The following is a 16,143-nucleotide window of genomic DNA, read 5'->3' as shown; positions in this document are numbered from 1 at the left end:
TTTTGAAAAAACTCAGCGGGTAGGTTGTTCCAACCATCTTGGAGAACTACTAACCACAGATGTGGTTATAGACACACTCCTAAACCTTGCGGACACCCTTCCTAGAAGAGTTGAAGCTGTTATAGCTGCAAAGGGTGGGCCAACTCAATATTGAACCCTACAGACTAAGACTGGGATGCCATTAAAGTTCATGTGTGTGTGTAAAGGCAGGTGTCCCAATACTTTTGGCAATATAGGGCATATGTTATTGTTTAAAAAAAACAAATTGTTGGCTACCTGTGAGAAGGTAAACAATGCAGCTAATTGTGTGTAACCAAGACAGAAATTAAGCACCCCCTTGTCAGTTTAATATGCTGCAACAGTGTGAAAGAGATAACTATATTTAGGGTATTTGTTGCAAAACTTAATATTTGAACTGCCTGTGGGAAGGTGGCTTGCACAACAATACATTTCGTGCAAACTAGACATGCTTTAGGCATCTCCTGGCCTTTATATTATCCTGTAACAGATTCAAGACATTAATAAATTCACACTACATGTTTGCAAAATGTAACTGTTAGCAGCCCATGGCCCGGTGACCAGCAGAATATGATCCCTACAGCCTTGATGTGCTATATGCCTCTTTTCTTACATACAGTCAATATATTAAACTGCAATATAATTTAAGCAGAAAATACAGGTTTTCTGTATGCCTTTCCTCTCGAATTGGACAGCAATTGGTCTCTGAATTGTGCCTGGTGAATGGTGCTTTAATAGCATTTCAAACACATCAATGAAAAATCATGGCTGGAGGTGACATAATAGAGTCAGGAAAGGTTGTCAGGCAATTTTGGACACAATGGGATTGATTTACTAAAGGCTGATAGCCTGCTCACTTTGCAAGGAAATTTTCCCCAGAGCTTAGTGAATGAGGTGAAGCTGTGTTGACTTGTATTGTCCAATCACATTCAGGCAAAATTGCTTTTTGTTTTTTATTTACCTGGCATTTGATTAAATATTCTTTGCAAAGTGAAATTTCACCGTATGAGCTAAGCTCTGGAGATAATTACCCTAGTGTTGCCTGCTTTCTTGGTAAAATAATATCTCATGCTGAAGGGATACTGCTGGGCATAAACATTACAGGAGGCCCATCTCACTATAAGGATACCAGTTTATATGCATTAGCAGGGCTTTTTTTCTCAGAAAAAAGGTGCAGGAACTCAACCACGACCCCCCTATCCAAAACCCCCTCCCCAAACTGTTTAAAATTTCACTAACAGTGGGAGGGTCTTAAAGGGGCATCAAATACCAGGAGTGCATTATGTACAGAGTGCAGAGTTCGGTGAGGTGAAACACAGAGTGCAGAGTTCAGGGGTGTGCTACGTGCAGAGTTTGGGAGTGTGCTACGTATACAGTGCTGAGTTCAGGGGTGTGCTACGTGCAAAGTTTGGGAGTGTGCTACGTATACAGTGCTGAGTTCAGGGGTGCGCTACACACAGAGTGCAGAGTTCAGGGGTGTGCTACGTGCAGAGTTTGGGAGTGTGCTGTGTATACAGTGCAGAGTTCAGGGGTGCACTACACACAGAGTGCAGAGTTCAGGGGTGCGCTACAAAGAGAGTGCAGAGTTCAGCCTTCTTCCACAGCTGCTTAGATCTGCATCCCATCCACATCTCACTTTTACTCCTCTTCTTCTCTAGTACCTCCCCTTACACTATAGATGGCTATTTAAAGTTGATCTCCAGCTTTAAATTAAGTTGAAATAGTTTGTTTGGGCCAAGCTGGTTCAAACAATCTATTTACTTCAGTAACATATTCAGTGGTTGTATGCACTAATGAACTGTATGTAGGCTTAGCTATATACACTATACAGAGCTGTGTTCTGACAGCAAGCTGCGAACTTCCCATCCAACTCCAGAAGCAAAACTGTGTCAGGCTGAGCGCTGACACATGAATAAATACAAAGCTTCCTCTGATTAGATTGGCTGAAGCAAAGAGGCGGGCAGATGACATCATGATCTCTGACTCAGCCAATCAGAGAATGCTTTGTATTCTTTCAAAAAAGACAAAGCTCCCTGTGAATGGCTGAGCAGTGCTCAGCCTGATTTGAATTTGTTTCAGGAGTGGGAAAGGAAAATCACATCCTGTTGTTGAAACACAAAGAATGGTATACTGTACATAGCTAAGTCTACATACAGTTTGTACAGCGCACACTGCATCTGTTAGTGTAGTAAATAGAAAAGAAGAAAATTGGAAGGAGCAGGTCGAAAAACATTTTCTCCAACTAACAAATTTCTAAGTGTATTTGGTTTTCCTTCAGTAAAGACCATTCATTCCAAAATCAAATGTTAAAAGCAAATGTAATCTTTCGAACAACAAACAGATGTTCTGGGAGTTTTCACAAAAAATTTCTAAAACGTTTCTTAAGAAATTTAGTTTAAAATTCTACCCATTTATGGCCAGCTGTAGTTAAGATTTCCAGCACGTTACATCTTTTCAGGAGAATAGGCAAAAGATCAATAGCATGTTTTGTGTCGGACAAATCATAGTTTCTTTCTGTTCAATAACATATTGGTGTTCAGACTATAAAACATAATCATCTGGAAATATAGATGTGCTTTGAATAATTGGCATCTAAATAATTGACAGTGTCTGTTGAAGTCTCATAAACAATTTAGCACTCCTGTCAGTTGGGCATAATATATGCCTAAACGGCATGGGAATGTGGCTGCAGACACTTTTGGATTAGTTTGTTTAATTTTATTAGTTTCAGCGTAATCGCTGCTACTTGTTTTGTATGCGGCTTTTTGAATGGGCTTTTTCGGTGGGAAGCGCTTGGATTGGTTAATTCCAATTCAAGGGAGGCGGGAAAGTCACGCGTCAGCCGGGCGGAAAACACGTGAGTTACGTGCAGCTACGTCATAGGCATAGGCCTATATAAAGGGCTGCGCGGCTTCAGTCTCCTCAGTGTCTCTGAGCGGCTTGGCGAGCTCGGAGCTATAATACTCTGAGCTATAATACAGAGCTCGCCAGCCGTGGTAGGACATGAAGACCCTCGTGCGAATACTCCTGGAGAGAGCGGCTTCCGAAGGCGGAGAAGAGTGGCTGAAGAGATGCCTCCAGATGAAGAAGAGGAGCTGGCGCCGGAGTCCCGTTCAGCGCCGGAGTTCCGGCCGCAGTCGCCACAGCCGGAGGTCCAGCCACCGCCGAGAGTCAAGCCGCCGGCAAGGGTCCAAATGCCGCCGGAGCCGCAGGCATCATCGGAGTTTCGTCTTCCGTCGAGAGGCAAGCCGATGTGGAGGGTCCAGCCGTCGCCGGAGTTCCTGCCGCCGCCTACACCCAGAAGAACACAGCGGAAGCCTCGTTGGAGCCTTCCAGCGGAGCGGGGCAGATCGAGGATGGAGGCGGTTTCTGGAAGACTATAATGGAAAGTCTTTCTTCCAGGAAGATTTTTCATTAGCTTCGGATTTGCACTTATACACGGATGCAGCGGGGTCATTAGGTTTTGCAGCCATTTTTAAAACCCATTGGTGCTGCGGGTCATGGCCTCTAAATTGGGTGGCAAAAGAAGCAACAAAAAATATCGTTTTATTGGAACTCTTTCCTGTAGTAGTGGCATTAGAGCTTTGGGGAGAGCAATTCTCTAATAAAAGGATAATCATTCATACTGACAATAAAGGGGTGATATATGCAGTAAACTGTCTCTCCTCAAAATCTCATTTTGTCATTAAATTATTACGTCACCTAGTGCTTCTGTGTCTGAGATTGAACATCTGGGTTAAGGCGATTTTTGTCCCAGGGAAGCAAAACAATATCGCTGACGCATTGTCTCGCTTCCAGATGGAACGGTTCAGGAGGTTGTTGCCGGAGGCTGACGAGATTGGTTTCCAGTGTCCGGGTCATCTCTGGGAATTGATTTAAAGTTGCTGTCATCAGCTGTAAAGAATTCATTGGCTCCCAAAACATGGGCAGATTACATGGCCGCATGGCAAGGGTGGCTAGATTTCAGTTCAAGCTTTTTTACCATATTCGCCATGCGAGCAGTCAATATTAGCCTTTTTATGCGCGCTCATGCATAAACAATTTTCTTATAGTCACATTAATAAAACGCTAGCGGGCGTATCCTTTTTCTTCAAACTGCATAATTTACCTGCATGCAATAGTTATTTTTGGGTCAAACAGGCTCTAAAAGGCTTAAAAAAAGTAAATTTTATTCCGGACGATCGCAGACCCATTTCACCAGATGTTCTGTCCAGGTTATGCTCAGCCAGAAGGGTTATTTGTTATTCGGATTACGAAGCGTTGTTATTCCATGCAGCTTTTGTGTTAAGTTTTTTTTGCAGCGCTTTGTATATCGGAATTACTGCCCCCTAATAAGCAAAGTTGTTCTGGTTTACAATATAATGAAGTTGTTGTTTCTAATGGGAAGGTGTTGGTATTTATTAGAAGGTCTAAAACGGACCAATTAGGTCTGGGTCACTGGCTCACTTTAAACGCTTGTGGCGACTCCACTATTTGTCCTTTCTTGTCCATTAACAGGTTTCTAGCTGTCAGGCCTCCACTTACTGGCAATTTCTTAATTCATTTGGATGGTTCTGCTCTTACTAAATTCCAATTTTCTTCCGTTTTCAAGAGATGTATCTCTTTTCTAGGTTTAGCTGCCTTTAAATTTTCCCACCATTCTTTCCGTATAGGAGCTGCCACGGAAGCTGCTAAACTGGGCCTGGATGTGGAAATCATTAAAAAATTGGGTAGATGGGAGTCTGACAGGTTTAAACTTTATGTTCGCCCTAACCTATCTCTCTGATTCAGTTTGCAGATCATACATTTGGATACTTGGACATTCTTATGTATACTGGGCTCGGAAACGGGCGGAACGCAGAGTGTACACTACAAATTTATTATTTGATACAGATGAGGTTCAAGTTTTATGGAGAGGCATTAGAGGGCTTCAATGGGAGAACCTAATTCACCACATCTTGCGTTTGTTAAATATTTGGCCAATTCCTTCAGTTCTAATTGTTCATCTAGGTGGAAATGATGTGGGTAGGCGCAAGACCTTAGATTTATTGCTTAATATTAAATATGATCTGAAAGAATTGAGTGATATTCTTCCAGAGACACAGTTATTTTTTTCAGAAATAATCTCTCGGTTTATCTGGACATCCTCCAAGGAAGGTAAGCCTTTGGAAAGGATCAAGCGGAGGTTGAACAGGTCTTTGGAAAAATTTATGCCACTCATCGGGGGGTTCTCTTTCCGACATGTTGAGCTGGAGGGAGGGCTCCCTGGTCTCTATAGACAAGATGGGATACATCTATCAGATGTGGGTCTAGATATTTTTAATCTAGACCTGCAGACTATGATAGAGATATCCGCGGCTGTTGGGCGGGCCGGTAGCTTTCAGCAACCGGCTTTTGGGGGACTTATTTGAAGTTTTAAATATATATTTTGAATGGTCATCACTCGAGTCCTACGGCTGAGTGATTTGGTTTTGCTGGATTTGAATTTATTACTATTTATGGATTATTTATTTATTTATATTTATTAATATTTATTATTATTTATTTGATGATTATTAAAAGTTGTTTGCAATAATTTAAAGAAACCAATAAATGTGCCGCGGCCAATTTTTTATCCATCTATGAGTGGTCTGTTAATTATTGAGTGGTCTTGTTTAATCTATGGTAAGAAGGTATTTTCATAATATTTAATTGTCTAAATGACAACATGGCAGTCTGCAGTCCCATGTCAGTTGGGCATAATATATGCCTAAACGGCATGGGAATGTGGCTGCAGACACTTTTGGATTAGTTCGTTTAATTTGATTAGTTTCAGCGTAATCGCCGCTACTTGTTTTGAATAGCGGCTTTTTGAATGGGCTTTTTCGGCGGGAAGCGCTTGGATTGGTTAATTCCAATTCAAGCGAGGCGGGAAAGTCACGCGTCAGCCGGGCGGAAAACACGTGAGTCACGTGCGGCTACGTCATAGGCATAGACCTATATAAAGGGCTGCGCGGCTTCAGTCTCCTCAGTGTCTCTGAGCGGCTTGGCGAGCTCCCCACCCCCCCACCCTGTCGTGGCACGTTTATGTGGTCTGTCACCCTTGGATCAAGGGGGGACTTATTTGAAGTTTTAAATATATATTTTGACTGGTCATCACTCGAGTCCTACGGCTGAGTGATTTGGTTTTGCTGGATTTGAATTTTTTACTATTTATGGATTATTTATTTATTTATATTTATTAATATTTATTATTATTTATTTGATGATTATTAAAAGTTGTTTGCAATAATTTAAAGAAACCAATAAATGTGCCGCGGCCAATTTTTATCCATCTATGAGTGGTCTGTTAATTATTGAGTGGTCTTGTTTAATCTATGGTAAGAAGGTATTTTCATAATATTTAATTGTCTAAATGACAACATGGCAGTCTGCAGTCCCATGCATCACACCCCCAAGCTCTTTTGAATGTGTGGGGGTTGGTTCAGCGATACCCTTTAGAGCAGGGATATGCAAGCTGTGGCCTTCCAGCTGTTGCAAAACTACAAGTCCCATCATGCCTCTGCCTCTTGGTGTCATGCCTGTGGCTGTCAGAGTCTTGATATGCCTTAATGGGACTTGTAGTTCTGCAGCAACTGGAGGGCCACAGTTTGCATATCCCTGCTTTATCTGGAGGGCCACAGTTTGCATATCCCTGCTTTATCTGGAGGGCCACAGTTTGCATATCCCTGCTTTAGAGGGTCAACAAAAAGCTTTTGCAAATGACAGCCATGGCTCTCGTTTTCCACCAGAATAATTCCAGCATGCTATGAGTCATTTCTGAGTGCCAGTAGCTTTGTCAGAATCAGACTTACTCTAAAGTAAATAGGATTTTGCATCAAACACCAGGCAAAATTTTTACTGTTGCTTAACCCTTAAGGAATGAGCCCATTTCTGACACATGTTGTTTACAAGTTAAAATCAGTATTTTTTTATAATTACTTAGAACCCCCAAACATTATATATATGTATTTTTTAGCAAAGACTCTGGAGAATAAAATGGCTGTCATTGCAATATTTTTGTCATGTGGTATTTGCACAGCGGTCTTTCAAACGCCATTTTTTTAGAAAAATTTCATTTCACTGCATTTAAAAAAAAACTAAACAGTAAAGTTAGCCCATTTTTTTGTATATTGTGAAAGATGATGTCACGCCGAGTAAAAAGATACCCAACATGCTACGGTTTAAAATTGCGCACACCCGCGGAATGGCGACAAACTATGGTCAATAAAAATCTCCATTGGCGACACATTAAAAATGTTTAACGGTTACCAACTTAGAGTTACAGAGTAGTTCTTTTTTTTTTTTAATTATTGCTCTCGCTCTGGCGATTGCAGCGATACCTCACATGTGTGGTTTGAACAGCGATTTCATTTGCGGGCGCGACTTCCGTATATATGTTTTCTTTTGTGCACAAGCTCACGGGGGCAGTTAAAAAAATTTTTTTTCCTATTTATTTTTTACATTTTAGCACAGGTTTTTTAAAAAAAAAATAAAAATCTGATCATTTGATCTGATTTATTGCTGTCACAAGCAATGTAAACAGCAATAGGCAGTGACAGGTACTCTTTATGGAGAAATCTGTGGTCTAAAAGACCCCAGACCCCTCCACTACACTTCCATGTATTCAAAATGCCAAAAATGGCATTTTTGAATATAGTCACTTTTTAAATTCGGTGCCTTTAGCAGCCGAGTAACCTAGATGTGACGTCATGGATGCCGCCTCCGGGTTACGTCATCGGAGACCCGATCGTCGGGGACCCAGCGTCTGCAAGCTGGTTGCTCGGGTCTCCCGGTGGAACGGGAGACTTGGGCAGAGCCGCGGAAGGCGGCGGGAGTGATCGAGCGGCTCCCGAGCCGCATCGGTCATTACTGCCTGAAAGCCGACCACCGGCTCTAAAAAATGGTATCGGGATGATGCCTCTAGCTGCAGGCATCACCCTGGTACAGCCACTTCTTGCAGCCAACGTAAAGCTATGGGGATTTGCGGTAAGTGGCTAAAGCGAAGCTTAACTAAAAAATTTGACTTACTTCCCCTCCAACCCTCTGCTGCATGAAAATTCACTTATTTTTTGTGGGTGGGATGTTTACTTACTTTTTTTTTTTTTATTGTTCACCTTCCAGCCAGCTCCTCTCCTCCATTTTGACCTAGGCCAAAATGAAGTACTGAGCTCCTAGAGCCTCTTAGGATATGCACGCCACATATCCCAAGAGTCATCTGCTACTATTCATGAGTGGTCTTTATCTTTGGAGACGCACACATGGATACCTTTCTTTGTGCTTGGAGCGCGCTTCCAGCACAGAGGCTGGGCTCTCACCAAGAACCCCAGGTCTCATACTAAGAATCAGTTCCTCTGATTGGCTATCACAGTGATCAGTCACTGTGCAGCCCATCCATAAGTTTTCTCTTCCCAATGGGGAGAAAGAAGCATTGGAGTTGATTTACTAAATCCACTGTGCACTACAAGTGCACTTGAAAGTGCAGTTGCTGTAGATCATGGGGAACATGCAAGGAAAATAAAAAACAGCATTTTTGCTTGCACATGATTGGATGATAGAAATCAGCAGAGCTTTCCCTCATTTCAGGTCTTCCCCTCAGATCTGCAGCGATTGCACTTTCAAGTGCACTACCAAGTGCACTTGCAGTGCACATTGGATTTGCCTTTAGTAATACAACCCCATTGCACCTTTCTCTCCTTGTGTATAAAAAAAAAAAATTTGATCTAGGTCAGTGTTAGAAACAAATGTAAGGGTCAAAGATCAATGTCAGGATCAAATATCAGTGGCAAAGGTCATGATTAGTATATTTTGGTGAAAAAAAATGTATTTGTGTCAGTGTCAGTGTGTTTTAGGTAGGTTAAAAAAAACCAAAAGGCTCACTATGGTTTCTGGGATGTACTACAGGTACAAACAACAACTAACATACACATATGAGGTATTGCTGTGATTGTCAGGAGTAACAGAATTTATTTTGGTTTGTTCTTTGGTGATAATTTATGGTAATAGCAAGATATATACAGCTAAATTTAAAAAAAAAATAATAATACTATTTTGGGCCAATATTTCTTTGGTAATAGAAAAAAATCCATTCCCATTTACCACCAAAGAAAAGCCCAATTTGTCTTACAAAAAATATAATAGATACACAAAATAGTTGCGATGATATGCTAATACATATCAAAGTTGCAAAATTGTATTTAGAATATCTCTTTTTAAAATCAAAGTTATCATTGACACAGACAGAGCATCTATGCCAAGAACATGGGAGAGTGCAAAATTCCTCTAGGGGACCAAAATGCAAACCCGACAGCTGCCCTCTGGGAAGGTTTGCAAAATTCTGCTATGTTTTCTGAAGTTAGAAGTGTGTTAACAGAGGTATCACAACTTTAGATAGATTTATAGTAGATTTTATAGCAGTAGATTTATGGCTTAATCTGTGGAGCATTCCCATAAAAGGCTGTACTACTAAGCTACTGCCTGCTCTACCCTTGAACCCTTTTTCACTAGTGCTCTCTCCCACTAGGTTTTAAATTACTGATCGAATACATGTAGGGCTCATACACACCTTCTTAGAGCATAAACACATATTTTGGTGTCCAGGAGCTCCTGTAGCTGCATATAGCCACTCATAGACATGAGTAGGCAGATGTTTGCAGGCATATCCCACTATTTGTGTAAAGTGGTCCATGTTTACAAAACTGTACATCTATAGAAATCTACCTGTAGCACTGCCTCCTAAGGAGCTGCTGAGAATTACACTTCTTGGGTTCCCCTGGGTTACTATTAGCAACTGACAGCAGACACACGGCATTAAAAGTTCTTGGCTCAGACAATATTCAGTCCAGGGGATTTGTTTTTTTGTGTTTCATTTAGAAGTGGGATGGGAGACGGGATGAGTGGGATACTCAGACTAGTAACTATGCACAAATCTGAGGACAACTGACTGTAGAATGCAGCAAGGCTGCTGCTTCGCCTTGAAGTGAAGATAATATTTCTGTTCCCGTATTGAATATTCTCTTCAGGGTTAACAACTTGACACCTCCCTTCACTATCACTGCCTGTGTGCTGACACCCGTCCGCTGACTCTAGCCACTGGACTGGTCCCCTTCCTAGGCAGACCCATTGCCGACACTTCTCTTTACTCACGAACACTGTTTTTCCAGAGTTGCTCTGCCTTCACCTCCAGAGTCAGCTTCACTGGACCTCTGGGTTTAGCCACACCGCTGGTTCACTAAGCTGACTGCCTACGACCACCCTCACAGCTGCAGAAGAGGAAACAGCCGTCACCCTCCTTCTGGGAATTGGCTTCCCACCCAAAGACCCCCTGCTTCATGTGCTCCTGGCTTTTATAGCCTATCCCATGATGCACCACACTCTCTGCCAAACCCATGGGATGGTATCTAAGCCTGTGTGTCATTGCCTGGGTTTCCTCCACTGTCCAATGTATCTCTCCATTGGATGCAGTGGGACACTCCCTCAGCCCAAACGAATCACACATGGAACACATGAACAGACCTAACTAATGATCAGGCTCCCCTGATAAGCAGAAGGAGCTACTAGGCTTTAGCTACCTAGCACCTACCTAGGAGGGTGCTACATACCATTATATCCAAGTAGTTGCACATACCTGCGTACAGCTGCCTTCCTCTATCGCAATTGAATTTTTTCATTCTTAAGGGCCTTTTTTATTCTATGTGATGCAGGGCAGAATATATATATAATTAATATATATAATAGTAATGAAGGTGGCACATAAATAATAAAAAAAAACAAAAAAGAAAAAAAAAACAATAACATATAATCAAAACTACCCTTAAAAGACCGCCAACAGAGTGGTCTCATATTAAATATGCTGCTATCCAAAAACATATACCAATTCAAGGCCATGTTAAGCAAACCTCAAAAGGATCGTCCCAGTCTGTATCCCAGCTTACATTACTAGTAGAAAAACAAGCGTGCATAGGGGACTAAGCAATCCATCACACCTGCAATAACTGATCCAAAACTAATTGTGAAGGGGCCAGCCCTGGTTTTTCCAGCCAGGCTTGCCAAAGTGAAAAGAATCTATGGTGGGCATTTCTACGTTGATGGGTTCATTTTTCCTGGATCATAGTTGAATTGACCAGATGCGCCCAGTGCTTCCTGGTGGGGACATGTGGAGATAGCCAAAATAGGGCTATTTGTTTGCAAGCTATATATAGAAGACAGATAATCGATATACAGCATGTAATGGAGAAGGAACAAGTTCCTCATCAACCACTCCTAGTAGGCATACTATTGGATCCAACAGAACTTTAATCTGAAACACTTCAGAAATAGTGTCAGTAACTTCTTTCCAAATAGCGAAATTGTTCTGGGCATTTCCACAGCAAGTGCAATAAATCGCCCTTGTCCCTACAACACTTTGGGCATAAACGAGAATCACGTCTACCCTATCTAAAAAGTTGCAGTGATATACGATAGGCCCTATGTAACAAAATAGTTGTGATGGTGAAACTGAGCTAATTGATTGTAAACATGAATACCAGGTTCCTTGCCCAAAATCACCTAGATCCTGCTCCCATCTATGACTTCAAGGCAGCTGGGTTATGTCTTGTCTGGTTGAAATGAGCATGGAATAGATCTTGGAAATCATGCCGCTTTTATTCCTATCTGAAATAACCTCACTAATTAATGGGTGAGTTGCTAATGAGTGTTGTGCCTGGACTTGCACTATGTTTACTATATAAATCATTTATGTATTTATATTAGGTGATCATATCTTTATTAATACCCTCTTTTTAAAGGAAGAATGAATTTGGGTGGTTACCCTTCCATCCATGCCCCTCTTCCTTTAGTTACCCTTTTCTGTATTCTCTCCAGTTCTGCAACTGTTTTTGAACTGGTGCTCATAACTGAACTGCAGATTCAAGGTAGGGTCTTACAGAGGGAAGATTATGTTTCTCTCTGTTTTAGTACTAGAGGGTGTCTTGATCAATTTAGAAGCTGCAGATTAGCACTGAATGCTGTTACAACGTCTATAATATACTATACATAAGTGATGTTGCTACTTAAAGCAGCTAAATATTCTTACATAACATTTTCTTACCCTGAAAATGCCCCTGTCCATAATCATGCATTAACAAATATGAATTCCCATTTCAGGCAGCACAATATGAAATAAGAGTGTTGTCTCAAAATGATGAAAGCAAGGGGAATAGTAAAAGAAGGAAGAGGATAAATGACAAAAGCAGAAAATACACACCTAGTCATTTATTTTAATTGAAATATAACAGAGAAAAAGACTAAGAGGCAGAAGAGTTCACCTTAAGTTAAACTGTACTTATGGATCAATTGAAACATTAACTTTTAGTATTTTAGGGCTGCTGATTTGAAACTAGGAAAGGGTTAAGGTTTGACTCAAATATTAGAAGTCGACTGTTTTAAGTTAATCAGCCCACGGCAACCTGTGTTTTGTTCCAGAACTTCTGAGGCACCTCCTGCTGTCCCAACCACAAGTGCACAGGGGTTGGCAGCCACCTGGCTACTGGCCCCAGGGCAGGAGGATTGATTTATGAAGCAGACTATTGTACTGCACAGTAGCTTGCAAAGTACTGGCTTATTCTACAGAGTTTCACTTAAAATGTAAAAGCTGGAAGAAAAATGACTGCAGACTACAGAAGAATAATGTAAAGTAGTACGTTTCATAGCTGCTTTTTTCATCTCAGTGTCTAAGTTCATAATTGTCTTGGCTAAGAGAATATCAGCCCATATCTAATATAAAGCTTGTGGGGAGTACATCTATACAGTGTATACACTTGGAATTTTTTTACCAGGTTTTAGCAGTAAGTGTTTCAGGCCAGAATTTCTGTAAGCTAATGAAAACAGTATCTCTAGTGTATGTGAATGTAAAATACTAACTACTTAAGCTAGCCATGAACAGCTTGATTTTCTCTCATTCAGACCACGGGAAAATAATCAATTCGCCAATCTCTGGTAAACAGCATGGATGGAGGATTCTTCACTGCCTGCTATGGTATTTGATTGAACACAATGGGACTGCCAAACAGTTACCGCATCTGATAGGGTTCCAGTCATCTATGACCAACTGTACTCACCCTTCCCTTCTAACTGTCCCTCTTTTGACGGGACTTTACATCTTTTGGAAACTAAACTCCTCCATCCCTTGGAGGATGCCTCTCCAAATGTCCTTATTGTACAGTTGCTCGGAAATAGAGACCTGTGTACAATGTACTATTTATCTGTCATAGTGGTTTAAATTGCACCAAAGTTTTCAAACATTTTTATGATAATTGTATTAATTTTAAAAGCAAAAGAAATATGGGTTTGAGTGATCATTCTGGTGGTTTCATTAGTAAAGGTCCATGTGATGGGGGGAGCAGTGCTGTGTTCTTTGCTTAAATAATATGTGCTAAATGGTATCCCTCTTTCCCATCATAGAAGGTTCTGAGTTAGTCTGTCCGTTTCACCTTCTTTAAGTCAAGGCACACTCTACCATATATGCGTAAAGCCTATTGTTCTCCTATTGATTGCATGTGTTTTTACAGCTATAGTGAAAGGTTAATTGGAATGTATGTTTGTGTTTTTATATTGTATATATGTATCTTAATTTACGATAGGGATATTAGTCTGTAAGCTCCTTTGAGGTCAGGGTCTGATCTGAATAGTTCTATATAGGCTATACTGACCAGGCACTCCTGCATGAGAGTCAGTACACAAGGTCATATGTTCAGACGCTGTTTTTTTGTTAAAGACTATGTCAATCAAACAACACAAGTTGAATTACCTTAACAGTTCTTAGATATTTTCACTTGGTAACCCTGTGAATAACTCAGTTCCTATCCCTCTGTGACTACACTCACTTCTCCATTGTATCTATAGAGTCATCCATGGTTGTCACACGTCTGCCTTCTTTTATCTCCATTAGATGTAGTGTGATGGGTTCAGTAGTTTACAAAAATATTAATTATTATAAAATAACATTTTGTTTTGCTTCCAGTTCAGCTCACTGGAAGTAACTAGAAAAGTGAAATTTCGGATAGTTCAACAAGTATTCTATGTGTTTGCTGAAAATGTTTTTAGCCTGAAAAAAGAAAAAATGCAGCCACTACCTATAAGGACTGGTAAACTGCAATATGTTACATTTTTTGCTTTTGGGTTTAGATATGCTTTAAGTCCTGTTATATTTTGTGTCAGATGTCAGAAGTTTGAGGCTGAAGGCTGAATGGCTGAATTAGGCTGAATTAGGCAATAGACAATTGAACAATGAGTAACCAAAGAGAAATACTCACAGAATCCACTTTCAATTGCTATCATCAGTAATGTAATAGCAATACAAACAATGGTTAAATTTGACAATTCAATATAAGCTTATCATGAAATATCACCTTTTCATGTTGTAAGTTCTGCCTGTCTACTGACTATCTCCAAGTTACATAGTTACATAGTCTGGTTGAAAAAAGACAATAGTCAATCTAGCTCAACCAATAAATAAGAAAAAAATTATACAAGCCTATATACTGTACACTATCATTTACCAACATCTCTTTCCACAACTTCCTAGATTTCATGCATGCTTTGCAGCTTCTCTTCTGATGATTACTTTTAATTTCTAAGGACTACATATCCCATGGTACTTTAATACCTGCAAGGAGTGATTTCTGAACTGACTCCGCTTCCTGAAAGTCCTCCTCTCAGCACCTATGTGCTTCAGTAAGCAGACTCTGTGAATTCTGTGACACTGCCTATCAACAGGGCATAGTGAATAAGTGTCACAGAAATCAAGGAAGTAAACGTGTCAATATTGTTTAGACTAATAGGAGTAAGCTGGAAATAAATGAAATATATGTGGAAGTAAATATATGATTTTAATTTTGACCATAGATACATTTTTTAGACAGTGGCTAGCAGACAGAGATATTTCGGCATAAACTAAGTAAAGAATAATGCATATAAAAACAAGCCGTGCAAAATGAGTACCTGCAGGACGTGTGGTCAGGTAAACAAGCCAAGACAACACTTAAATTATACAGCAACTTGCTAAAAAAGTTGGAATCATTTTTTTCGTGTGCTACACTCCACCAGGAGATTGTCCAAGTAGTATAGAGATGTTGATTCTGGATAAGCAGGTGAGGGCCCCATAGAAAAGTAGAGAAAATTTGATTCAGACGGGTAAAAAATGATTGAAGGATCCAAGAAGGGGAGTGACAGAAAAGGTAAGTGTATTTGGGTAGGATTTTCATATCGAGTAAATTAATCCTCCCCAGAAGAGAATGTGGCAGCGATTCCCACACCATCTTTTGACGCCAGGTATCCTGAATAACTAAGCTAGTTTTAAGGAGATATAATCCGAGGCCTTTCGAGAAACCCATACTTCAAAATGCCTAAAGTGCTCCACCCACTGAAGTGGGAGATTTGATGGAGCAAAGGCCCGGGACTCAGGATCAATGGGACATACTAATGACTTGGTTCAGTTGACCTTGAGCCCTGTGAACGCAGAATAAGCGTTTAATATTTGTAATGTTCCCTGTAGGAAGAGCCCTGCATCATTCAAGAACAGCAATAAGTCCTCAGCGTACAGGGCTACCCTCTCCTCCAGCCAGCCCACACGAAGGCCCTAAATGTGTGAAGTGCGAAGCACCTTTGCCACTGGCTCTTTCACAATTGCAAATAAGGCCAGAGAGTGGGCAGCCGTGACTCGTACCTCTCTCCAAGGGAAATGAGGGTGAAAGATGCCGCCTAGCCTAACTGAGGCCATTGAATTATTATATAAAGTTTTAAGCCAATCAATGAATCGTAAGGGGAAACACATCCTCCTAAGGACATCCCACAGAAAAGGCCACTCAACCGTGTCGAAGGCCTTCTCTATGTCCAGAGATACCACCACCCTAGAGCCCCGATTGGTATGCGGTGCATAGATGTTTGTGAACAGTCTACAGAGATTTATGTCCGCAGACTTGTGCGTCGTTAATCCAGTTTGGTCTGAGTCGATTACTGTAGGGAGCAGACCCTACAGCCGTAAAGTAAGGAGTTTAGTTAAAATCTTAACATCATTATTTAGTAAAGCAATGGGTTTGTACGAGGCACACATACTCGGATCCTTAGGGGGCTTATAAATTAGAACAATGT

This window comes from Pelophylax lessonae (genome assembly GCF_965119305.1).
Source record: "Pelophylax lessonae genome assembly, chromosome: 12".
Lineage (NCBI taxonomy): Eukaryota > Metazoa > Chordata > Amphibia > Anura > Ranidae > Pelophylax > Pelophylax lessonae.
The sequence above is the reverse complement of the archived record's forward strand: the minus strand, read 5'-3'. Positions refer to the sequence as shown.